Raw genomic sequence first — 14,017 nt, forward strand, 5'->3', positions numbered from 1 at the left:
TATTAAATGAATTTGACAGCCCCAAAAAAATGTTAAATCTAAAAAGCAATATAAAAAGAAAAACAAAATTAGCCTGGTTTCTTATTGCAGGTATATTTCTTGTGGCATGAATATAAGTCATGTAGTTTTTGAACGCGATCAAGCTTACCAATGGTGTTTAAAGTTACAAAATATAGTTTAGATAGTTATCACTATATGTCTATGAATATTACCAGTGGAAGATTATAATTTCTTTATCTTTATGAAAAGATAACTGGATGAGTAAATTTTAAATGCTCTTCAAGAAATTATTATAATTACTATTTCTACACTAAAAGCCTCAACAAAGAACCATATACGAAGCTGTTGGTTTGAATCAAACAAAGATTCGCCAGTAGATTTAAGAGAGTGAGTTCAAGAAACTAATATAAAACTATCAAAGCAACTATAAATTTGAAATGGGTGAGGTTGGAGCCGGTTATTAAAGCTTCAAAATAATGCTTACATATAAGTTTTGTCTCAACTGGATAGGTTACCAATAGATCAAACTTCAGCCTTACTATTTAAACACAAGCGAATTACAGAGCAAAGGATTTATTAAAGTTTTGCGAATAGAAATAAAACAACACCAATGAAGTCATGAAAAGTGCTATGAAGGGTTAAGTAAATATGCGTATGTATGGAAAAGTTATAATTATATTTCACCAAATGAATGTGAACAAAATATGATTTCACATAAGTATAGTATCTTTAATCCATATCCTAAATGTTTATTTGATAAACAACGAGCCTCGAGGACAGCATTAAAATACAGAATGATGTAAGAAAGAAAGGAAAAGAAAAAGAAAAAGTTTGTTTATTTTTATCATGATAAAAGTATAGTGTAAAAAGCTCTACTTGACCTAATCAATAAAAAGAAAAAAATCTTATTTTTTTAAATATATAAGATTTTACTTATGATATCATAAAAGGTACCAGAAGGAACTAGATGTCACAAACCAGGTTGAGGCATATATACAAATCTTGGGATTAAGATAAACTCTTGAATTAATAGACCTTGAAAGAAGTTGGAGTATTGAAGAAGACTTTGGAGAGGAGAAGATAGCCAAAAGTATAAATACGCTGTGCGTACAAAAAATCAAGCAAGCATTGCCTGAGAACAAAAACTAAAATTACAACCATAAACTTAGCCAATAAATAAAAAATAGATTAGATTTAACTTCTATAATATGTTAATTTTACTAAAATATTTGTTAGTTTTTTTTACTTTAGTTAAATTTATTTGATTTCTATAAAATAAAAGCGTTTCTGAATATGCATCTATTGATACTATTATTGGAATTATTATTTGATTTATAATTTTTTAATGTATCAAATACTAATATGAAAATTATTCTAAGACTTATTTAGATATATTTTTGTGAACGTAGTCTTGCAACTCTAAACGCTTTTTATTAGATTCTAGATATAATTTTCGATCAACAAAACTTATATATTGCTATAATCGGACACAATTTAGTTTTTTAGAAATTTTTTAAGTTTCTTTCTATGAATTTTTATCTATTTAGACAGGGTCAGCCCATTGGAAATATTACACAACTCCTTGATGTATCAATTGAAACCTTCCCCTTATCTATATTCATTAACTGCTCATCTTCTTTTGCATGAAATGAGTTCAAGTGTCTTGCGAAAAATGAGCTTGGGCATATACTTCCATTCGTTCGTAATTTCGGACAAACACAATTATAAGTTCTTATTTATAAACGATTCACAAATGTGATTTTCAACTAATTAGTCTATTTCCCAACGCAATGATTATCTTAGAACTGAAGATTAAAGAAATCACACATAATATAGATAAAAAGATATATTCTAGATTATGTGTAACCCTAGGACAAATTACAAGTAATATTATTTAATTTTCAAATGTTTATTTTTTTAACACAGAAAAGTTGAAAATTGAATTGACCCAAGTCATACATAATATTTTACTCTTTTGAACTAAATAGAATAAAATGAACAAATAAATAAACTGAAACTAAGAAAAGATGCTTTTGAATTCGAAATTCAAGTTTATACCATAAAATAACAATTATATTTTTCATCCGTAAAAATTTATTCTAAAATAAAATCATTAAACTTTTTAGCACAAAAAAATAACCACAAGAAATAGGATTATTTAATATTTGGAATTAGTATACTGTGTGTTAAATCTTTAATATACAAAAAAAACTTGCTTAAAACTAATAAAACCATATAGGCTTATACAAACTTTTTTTCGCAAAAATGTATTAAGTTGAAGCAATATAAAACAGATAATTAATTATGTACATTATTTTTTTCGACAAACAGGTTTTTTTATTGACTTAAGATATTGCATGCAAAGAAAAAAAAGTAATCTAATCGTAAAAATGCATCACCATTTAGAGATTTGTATTATGATACAATTTATTTATTTTACTTGTTTTAATATTTTTTTTAACGATTTTTATTGTTAATTTAGCAGCGCTAATGCTTACAAAAGTACCATAATATCATATCTTGACTATATCCAGGCTACAACATAGAACGATATTTTATATTTATTTAATAAAAACAATTTTTTTATGTGATTAAATATATAATTCGAAAATAAGAGCCGGTTCAAAAAAATTTAAAATTTAAAATTTAAAATATAAAATATAAAAAAAAAGAGATTATAATCTAGATGATCTATTCTTAAATAGTTTTGAAACATTCTAGATTACAAAACAGATCTAACCAGTATTTAACGTATTAAAAATAAAATTCGTATTAATAATGCAAGAAAATCAAAGCTTAGGTTTCCAAGTTTTAAGTAAGAATATTGAGATTCTAGTAAATAGGTATAATGTATACTGAGATGTTACATATGTTACAGAACTGTGTTAAATACACACAGTTAATATGACTTAAATTCATTTTTAGAACATTATTTTGTAATTTAATTAAAAAGATAATTATAATGTAAGACAAAAATTCTTTACACAGATAAAAATTTTTCTGTACCTTCTTCATTATGTAATGTGATTGAATTCGGCATGTTAAAAATGTTAAGAAATAAACGCACTTGAATTTTTTTAAAGCCCATCATTTTGTAAAACCAAAATTCGATAATAAATGTTTTCTAGATTATCAGAATGTTTTATTTAAATATTAAAAGCATTTAAAATCGTCTATATATTTTCTTTTATCAACGAAAAACGAATAGAAAATAATTTTTGAACAACATAAAAACACAGATATTATCTTATAAAGATTTTTAAATTTAATCATAAACTTTTAATAAATATTCCACACCTCACTCATAGTAGGTATATAATGACGCATTTCTTCATTAAGTTTCAGTATATTTTTGTCAGAAGAGAATTCAAATAAGTAAGGGTTCTCCATTAAAGATGTAAATTCAATGGTCTTTGCATTTATTATATTCTTCTTAGATCGGATTTCGCATGATAAAAATATTTCATCTTCAATAGCATCAAATTTATTTTTGACGGAGAAAATCATTGGAAACATAAGTCGAGTGAATTCATACATAGAACATTGTAAGATGTGTACGAATATCTCAAATATTAATTCATCCGAATACCTAGTAAAATCGTATCTCATTTTTCTTATGGTGCTACAAGAAATATTAATACAATGGTATTTGTAGTGCAAACTCTCACTTTTTTTTCGTATATTTGCATTGGAACTGTTTAAGAAAAATAGAATGAAAAAAATAAGTTTATCAATGGCCTTTTCAGGTAATTTTAAAAACCTGTTTTTATCTATGAACTTTTTTTTGGCACAAGAAATTTTTTTTAAACATTGGTAAATAAACTTTAAATCTATGGAATCTTTTAAAAGATCAAAATCTATATTTTCTTCAAATAATGAGCTTAAAAATTCAGCGTTAAAAACTTCCATATCAAACTTTTTTTCATTATAAAATTGAATAATATCATGTTTTAAAATCAAGATAATCTTTTCAAGAAACGATACTACACACTCAGCATAAGATTCTTTAGTATTGAGCATTAATAAGTTCAAATCCTTCATAATTTTTTCATCGGACAGTAATCTCAAAAAGTATTTGAAAATGTATTTTTTGCCAATACTAAAATGTTTAACACATGTTGAATCATCTATTATTTCACGATAAAATTCGGAATGAATACCTTTTACTAGCTCGTTCATAAAATCTTCAATTTTATCATTGTTTGTGTGAAAAATATAAAACTTGTATTTTTCTTTGCGTTGATTTTTCTCGTATATTGATAATGTGAACTGTCCTCGTGTTTCAATGACTGTTTCATATTTAAAATATCTCACTAGTAAATATGACTTCACTTCTCGATATAATTGACACCTTTCAATCTTACAAACATCGAACTTGATAGTTTCTTTTAAAATTAATTTATCATTGTAAGCATAAGAGTATCTATTTAAAGGTTTGGTAACAAACAAAGATAAGATTACCCTTTCAGCCCCTGATCCAATCCAAAAAAGAGAAAGATTGCGTATAAGATTTGTAATTTTTTCTATTATTTGACTTTTTTTACACCTAAGAAAAGAAGTATTTCTATATAATATGTAGTTTTCATGAAAGCTTAACAAGCGAGGCCATAAAACTAGCGATGACGTGTAATTTTGATAGATAAACGCAAAATTTATGTTTTTAAGAATAAAATTTATATTTTTTATATATGAAAACATATTATTGACGTTAGTTGGCATTATAATTTGGAGATCCACATTCATTATTTCCTTTTCCAAACTTTCATTCTTGCACAAAAAAGTCCCAACTGTATCATTTTCGTAAAAAATAACATTTTGTTCATATCTAGATATTAAATTTTTATTATTTATCGATAAATGCACTGTGTATCCATCACACGGCTCACAAAAATATTTTATTTTGCAATAATCCGAGGTTTTAAAACATAGTTCAATATCAAAAAAAAGAGATTTATAGCTAATTCCAAAGAAATTCCTATCTAAAAAAATTAATGGTGTTTTTTCTATGCTAATTATGGTCGATTTCATCCTTTTTGTGTGAAAATAAGATATTAAAGTAGATTCTTCTAGTTTGAAGTCTTCGATGTTGTATATGTCAATTGAAAACTGATCCCCAAAAAAATCATCTATTGCCTCAATCGCATTCTCAAAGTATTTAAATATTTCATCTAATGCAGAAATGTGATCAGAATTTACGTAGAAACAAAGATAACCTATGTTACGAAGTAGTAATTCATCACAATTTGGCAAAATGTTCTCTACTAAACCAGCATTTTCGAGCAAAGAAAATGCCTCTTTTATTTCTTTAACAAGAGTCAGTTCATTCTCTTCAATTTTGGCACTAATTTCACGCTTAAAAATTTTAAATTCTTTTGATAACCTATCGATGTCTTTTGCATCCATTCTTACCGGTGGAGTAAAGCCGCTTTTGACAATATTTTCTTTCTCCGCAATGAAGAACAGATCCAAAGTATCCTCAATATTTTTTAAATGATCCATAAGAAACTGTTTTACGTTCATTTGTTGATTTTTTAAGTCAGATTTAATCGAGTCACAAACTATTCTGTGAATAAACGAAAATGAAAAATCGTCTAAGGAAGAATCCCTTATAAATACAAAATTGTTAATAAAATTTAAAATATTGTTTGCATTGTAGTTACTTTCAAATAATATTGGAATATACTTCACATAATCTTCAGTTGAAACCAATCTCTTAAATACTGTAGTAAAAAGAACATTCTGATCTATAAATTCTTCATAATTCAAATTTTGTTCCATTTGATGAATTCTAAATGGTTTTGTATCTTCATCAATAAATCCTGTATATGATAGAAATGAGTTCAATAATCTAAGAATTATATCGTATTTTTCTGGTATAGGTATCATATATGATGTAGAAAATGAAGAAACATATGTTTTCTTACAATGAAAAGCATTAAAAGCTTGATTTAATTCCGAGTAAGTGATTCCCTGAATTAATTCCATTGGATACTTCATGAACACCAGAATTTTTTCTTTATTATCCCAAACCATTTTGTTTTGGGTTTCGTGAAACTCAAAAATCTGCTTGGATATTAGATCCTTCCATCTCCTATATTTATTTTCCCTTCTGCATGCCGATTTCTGTGTTTGACTTGATAAGCACAGATAAAGTATCAGAAAAGAAAGGTTAAACATTTTAATGTAATTTCGATATAATTTCAATATTTATATTTAATTTATTATTTTGACTGAAAACTTTCTGGTTAAGATCACCCCTTTATGATACATGTCACGATTTTAGACATATTTATTCCTATTTGGTTCAGTGATCGTTTCCAAATATAGAATATACGATAATTCGCTCGATGATAAGAATAATTTCGTAGCACAAAAAAGAGGCATATATTGGGACCGTAGATCATCAAAATATTTGATGCATAATAAATAGGGTTTGAAATGCTAACTGGAGCGCACTTATGCTGATTAACAATAGAAACGAGATAGACAATATTTAATTTTTTTTATAATAAAAAATGCATTGTGTATGCTTTTTACCAATTAATTTTTTAGAAAAAAAATGAATATTGTGTCATTAAGGAGAAGATATATATAAAGATCTTATAAGAACTAGATTGTTTAAGAAATTTTAAAGTTTTAAAAAATAGGGAATATATTCATTAGTAAAAAGATACATAGTGAAATTTTTGTTGAGAAGGAGATTGTTAGAAGAAAATATGATATGAAAAACACTTAAATAATAAGTTCTTTTTGGAGAGATGCATGATTGAAGGGTTTCAAAAAGATGTGATTGCAAAAAAACATTATTGAGGTGGGAGTTATAATCTTTTAATATAGTTTGTTTTTTATAAAAAACTAAAGACCAATAAAATCATTCTGTCACATAAATGAATAATAAAAAAGCTTTAATAAATGATTCATACCAGAAATGATAATTATGTTTTAAATTGCATCTATCTGCAGAATTTCGAGTATCGATTAGAAGAGATTTGATTTAAATCGAATGTCTAAAATTTATTTTCTTAACTCCATTAACTTAATTCTATCGCATTTCTTTTTAGAAAGTTTATTTTTATCCAAACAAGTTTCAATTATAATTAAAAATTTGTAAAAAACCATTTTAAAAATAAAATGTACTATAGCAGACAAAAATATATGAGAAGTCTGCATTAAAGTCTTCATATTTTTACAAATTTAATGTGTCGAAATAGCTAATGATATTTTAGACTTCGCGATAATCAAAAGAATAAAGATTACAAAAAAATGAATTTATTTCATTATTATGAACCCACCGATACTATTGTTGTGGCCACTACTAATATTCAATTTGATTATATAAAAATCCTACAAAAGACTTTTATCGGTAAAAATGTGCAATGAACTTAACTTACGGTTTTTTTTAATTTCATATCGAACAAAAACCTTTGGAGTAAAGCTTTGGTGTGAATTATGCGTTAAGTTGTGGCATAAAATTCATTTGAAATTCCTATTTTTGCTAATAGTGTTTTTCAGGAGTAGCCAATTCAGGTGGTTATATAAATTTGATTGATTAGGATTATACTTATTGATATTTTTGCTGAAACCTCATAAAGTTTATTTTTTTTATGGTCAAATTTTGATGTTTTAATAGATTTTATTCTCAAGCAGCAATTTAAATATTTTTGACAGAGTCATTAAATACATATTTTACGATATCTTTTCACTTGAAAATCTTAATATAATATCGGAACTTGAAAGCTCTATAGATTTTGTATTTTCTTAATCCTACAGTATAAAAATACAACTTTATTTGGTGGTGACCATGAGCTCTTCAGACGAATGCAAAAAAAAAAACGTTTAAAAATATTTAAAGGTGCTGAAAATAAACTTAGAAAGAACAAATAAAATACATGAAATAAAACATTTTCATATGCAAAGTATGTTATACCATCTAAAAAATAAATAAACGAGTCACTATAAAAAAGCCAGCAGGATCTATAAGCATTGTATTTTAAAGCGTGTTAAATGAGGATGTAACTAAATCGCACATCAAATGAATTTGTTTTTATAAAATTGTGAATTTTTATATACAAGAAAACAGCAGAAAGATTTTACAAGTATAATAGCTAAAATGGTTCTATATGGGTATTCTATAGCATTATAATTTTATTTTCCGGAATCAAGATTATCCTATTGATTTCCTCGACATATTATTATTATTTTAATTTACAATATTATATATGACACATGTTATTTATGTAATCTCATTTTTAAACACCTATTAGTACCAGGGTTACCCTATTCATTTTGTTGAATATATGCCACAATATCTTTCATTAATTTGAGTTCTTTGTATGTATATGATAGCATGTTTACAATCCATCATATGTTATGACATAGGTAATATCTGAATGGGTACTTGTATCTAAGACAAACTAGATGCAAGCGAATCATTTGTTCTTAGTTTATATTTTCTAAAATTTTAAATTACTTATCTAGTTACACTTATTTCTTTCAAAGTAGAACACTATTTGTTTTTGTAAGACATGGATATATCAACAATCCCGCTAGAATGCTCCATCTGTGTCTTTGAGCGGCTTATCTTATTTTATCGATGTAAATTACTCTCCATTATCTCTTGAACTATGTTTCTGTGTATTTTTTTTTATAAAAAAATATTTTATAGGAAACATAAAGTAAAGGTATCTTACTAACTTATTTTTCCCAATTTTGTATTTGTAGCTGAGTATTTTTAGCACTTGTCATCTTATGATAAACATTTTTAAAAAAATAGAATAATTATTAAATCAAATTACATTTTATTAGTTGCTCTTAGATTTTTTGGTAAAAAATTAGAAATATAGACAACAGAAATGATATATTATGAAAAATGAAACATTCAAAAGGCATATCTCAATAGAAAAATATATTTTCTACAGTATGCACACATTTTTTATGAATATATATAGAAAATATACAATAATCAAAAAAATATGGTACGCAATTGTAAGAAAAACATAAATTACATAATGTAAAACTTAAAATAATTTTATAATGAAAGCTAGCGATTATTTAGATTATATATAGTGTAAAATTTGGTCTGCTTACTATCTTAGTAAAGAAAAATATTAAGATTTGCCATAAATATTATAAATACACAAGAATTTCGATATCTTAATTAATAGGGGTATTTTTTTTATTTATGACAGACATTGGGAGTTAATTAATTATGTTACATCATAGAAAGATGTAACAAATACAATTGCAATAGTAAAAAAAAACATGGTATCAACAATGGCACAATATAGATAACAAAATAGTTTAAAATTATTAATTTAAAAAAGCATTTAAATGTTACTTGAGCAATTTCTGACGTTATAATCTCTGTTAAATAGGTTAGTTTATATTTATATACACATGATATCTTTTTCTTCATCATTTGACTATTATATATCATGAATTACCCAAATATTAGAAGTTTCACAAGCTGATTAAATCCCATAAACTCGCAAAGTTCAGCACCATTTTATTTATTCTTATAATAATGTTTGCCAAGATAACTATGATACGTCAATTTAAAGTTACACGTTTACAGATGCACTTTTTCCTTAATAAATTTGCTATATTATACTATAGAAGTACTGAACCGTGTATTTGCTCCAAGCTGAATGCAGACACCTCATAATAGCAGTATGAAATTTGTGTTTATGTTTATTATATGATAAAAGTTTCAAAAAATACAATAAATGGATTAATTTCTGTTAAATATCTCCTATATGGTTATAAAGGTCTTTATACTCTTTCATTACTTTTATGTCATTCTAAACTAACAATATAGAGTTTAATTTCAAATTAACAGGACTTAAATAACAAAATCAATGTACCACATTCTTTCAAGAAATCTCCATAATTTTTCTAATTCTCGTGACCACTTACAAACCACCCGTACAGCCTTTTATATTTGTATTTACGTTTTCTAAAATTTTAAACATAAAATCGTAAAATATGATTAAAAATCAAAAAGCATAATTTAATTGATCTTTTAAAGGCATAATATCCTTTAAAATTATTCATTTTATCGTATTTTTGCATATTCTATAGTATTTTGATTTTTTTTTGTGAATTCAGCATTTTTAGAATATTATAATTTACTTTAAACAACGTAGTTTATTCGGCCAATTTAAAACATTTATATATTATAATACCCGTAAAATATACACATATGACCTGTTTTGTTCTTTAAATTTTTCCAATTCCCCTTCCGTTGTGATTTGCGTAATTTTATTCTTTCTTTCATCATATGAATGTCTGTAATCATTAGTTTCTGTCATATTGCAGGTAGTATACATCTTCTTTTATTTATTTTTGTTGAATTTTTTGATTAACTTTATGCTTTCACTTACTTACGATCGGAAAGTCCTATTGATTCCCTTTCCTTATTTATCACCTATAAACCATACACCAAATTGATTTGAGATATATCTCAAATGTGATCATTCATAAAATCCGGGTTTTTCATTATTTGTGACAAAGCTATATGATCTATTCTCACATAAAAAGATTACATTTTATCAATGGATAGATTTTACTATTCAAAAAATTGCTCAAAGTTTATTTTATTTTGTTATCGTAGTTTTAATCTCCAAAGATTTTTGCCTTTTTGACGCCTAGATTACAGGGTTATATTCATCATCATTATTTTCTTAACAAAATACAGCGCCGAGGGTATATTTGATGTATATGATACTAGCAATGATTTTTTTACGACATATATTGAGCAAATTTGCAAAGATTATATATCATCTTTAAATTCGTTAATTACCGTCCCTGTGACACTAATCTATTTTTAATAATTAATCTTTAGTAGTTTTTAAAGCTAAAATAAGAGGTTTTATCTGTCACATTATTATCAAATAATATTAAAAAATCCCATATAAGATATAAAATCATATTTCTTGCATATTTTACATAGATATGGCATGCAAATTACATTTTATATGCAATAAACAGTATCATTATATTTTCATTTATTTTACACCCGATGGGTACTTTATGTATATGCAAATAGTTATTTTACAACATTGGCTCTCTAGTATTTTATTATTCCATCTAAAAAACACGAATATATCCTATCACTTTTCTCGCTATTAGTTAAATTCAAAATAAAACCACCTGATAACATTAATCTCCTAGTATGTAGTTTCACCGCATATGATATTCATTACTTTCGAAATAAAATGCGCGGAGGTTTATATCATATGAAATTGCTGTTTAACTCTTAAATTTTATTTTGTAACACAAAAAAAATCACATTTTTGACATTTCTTTATTTACAGAATAAAAGAGAAGTTTAAATCTAAAAAAAAGCGGAAACATCTAGAATACATATGTTGCGTGTAAAATCGATTATATATAGAATGCTATAAGAATATATTTTTATGCAGTATTATACCAGAAATCTTCCACTCATTCAGGTTTTCTATTAATCTTGTTTTATAGCGCCAGATAAACCAGAAAGTCTTATGTTGTCTCCATTTTCGAATTTAAGTATAAATAGTCAAGCGATCAATAACCAATGCGAACGTTCTTGACTTACTTTAATTAGTTTTTATGCAGCATAATCTTATCTATTATTAACAATATTCGTTCTAATATGCCAACAGTCATATTATTTTAAAATAATTATCATTATTTCTAAAACGCCATTGCTTACTATATCAAATTCGTATGTTATTGTACATTTTTAAAGAAGTTTAAAGCATTTAACTCCAACGTGTTTTATATTTTCACACCAAAACTGTTATTTTTCCAGGCATCTTTTTAAAAACCCAATATTACACGCTGCACTAAGCTTACTACGCAAAATTATATATAAATTTTTAGCCTTAGAAATTATTTAATTCTTTAGGTATTTTAATTCAAAATCGTTTTCTTTCTTCCTCTAATTTAAATTTTCATCACTCTTTCCAAAATGATCAATTTAGCTAGATGTTTTTAAACTAATCATTATTTGTTGCCTTTAATAAATATTCGAAAACGTTCAATATAAGTTTAAATGGTTTATAACTTGTACTTATCAACAATTTTATTATTATTTCCTACTTAATCATTCTCTCTCTATACGAGAGTGTTTAGAATCCTATAAAACTTCTAATTAGATTTGAACCGCAAATATACATACTAATATCTCTTATACAATTATACCATCTATCTGCTCGTTATACTTATTCATTTCCGTGTCTCTTGTCATGATTTGTCATTCGAATAAAACATGGGGTAAACAATATATCTAACATATCATTGCTTTAAATTTTTGTTGCGCTGACGCAGTTAAATTAAAAACGCAAAATAAGTGGCTTGAGTTCCTATTTCAATGCACGAGTATTCATATGAACTATCCGAGAGAAAAATACCTTCAAGGACGCGTCTGTCGAAACTATAAAGTAAAACTATAATAAAGATTTATATGCGGAAAATTTGGAGGTTGCTGTATAAGACACCAATACATCACCCCGAACATTGAATGATGCCTGCTTTGTTTCGCAAGAGAATATATGTAAGTTTATTGAGGTGGTGATGCATAGTTTACAAGTGAAGGGAAGTAGATAGAATCACACCCTTATATCGGCTACAGCCTCGTAAAGCAGGACTAATCTACCCAGACCAAACCGTTAACAGTAAAAGGGAAAAAGCTAACATGTAGGTACTCCAGATGAGCAAATTATCCGATAACACAAGCGAAATCTAAAAAGAAGACATTTTGGAGTAAAAAATAACAAATAAAGTGAATACGCCTCGAATTTTAGATGGTTTGAACATAAATATACAATTAAAATTTTTTTAATTGTGCCTGCTGCAATATTTTATAATGGTGTGAGCCTATTTACATATAGATCAATTCTTTTACATTTGCTTATTACCATATAATGAATTAGGATGGAATGGCCACCAAATCCCATATAAAATATGTTAAGGAGCATAAAAAACCAGTCGAAATAGAAGCATACATGCAAGCTCTCACACCCCGCAAGACACTTGAACTCATCTCATTTGAGAGAAGAAGAGCAGTACATTAACATAGATCTGGGGAAGGTGTCAATAGATGCATCAAGGAGTTGTGCAATATTCCCAATATGCTGACCATGTCTATAAAGTTAAAATTGATAAAAATAAAATTAACCCCTAAATAAATAAAATCTTACATGCTTCATATTAATACTATTTGCTTGCTGTTTTTTATACGTATTCATAATGTAAAATATATATGGTTATATTGTATGTCAGTTTAAAGTAATTTTTTAGAGAACAGTTCACAAAATAACATTAAAATACTGCAGATAACAAATTTAAAATAGCGCCAAAGAATATATAGAAATTTGATATTGCCCCCAGAAACGCGTACTATCTTGAAAAATAAATTTTATAAACACATAACTAAGTCTAAATAAAGGTTTTTTTTTATTATGTAACCTAAAATCATAATCGAACTTGCTATTATTTATTTAATTTATTCTATTACTTATTTGAAGTTCTTTTATGCTACTTGTAACCATGCTTAGCTGCTGAATCTATTTTTTGAACCTCTCCAGCACTTCTTGTCAGTCGTATATGCTGATAATCGAGCACTTTCTCATAGGCAGCTGTCATTAATGATAAAATAAAATCGCGCATAGTGTTAGTCCTTATAGTTGCAAGCTACAATAGCACTCTCACTATCCTTTTTTCATGCTAAACGGTGGGGATCTTTTCCCATACTGGAGGCACTGTTTAATGGCTTAAAAAGCAACCTTTTATTTATTATGTCCGGTGAATTCTTTATGGTATATTACAGAACGCAAATTTAAGTATTTTTCTTGCGTGTATATTTGTAAAACAAATGCGTCTAGGAGTGGGACTGGAACCCGCAACAACATAAAAGCGACGACTGTAAACCACACAACCATACCGCCCGTTATGTTATGCATTTAAAATCATTTAAATTTATATACTGACATTAATAGGATGCCTCCCAAGTTATACTTACATATGACATCCTGAG

Source organism: Rhyacophila brunnea, unplaced genomic scaffold, assembly GCF_057557595.1.
Source record: "Rhyacophila brunnea isolate RB1 unplaced genomic scaffold, BYU_Rbru_1.0 scaffold_68, whole genome shotgun sequence".
Taxonomy (NCBI): domain Eukaryota; kingdom Metazoa; phylum Arthropoda; class Insecta; order Trichoptera; family Rhyacophilidae; genus Rhyacophila; species Rhyacophila brunnea.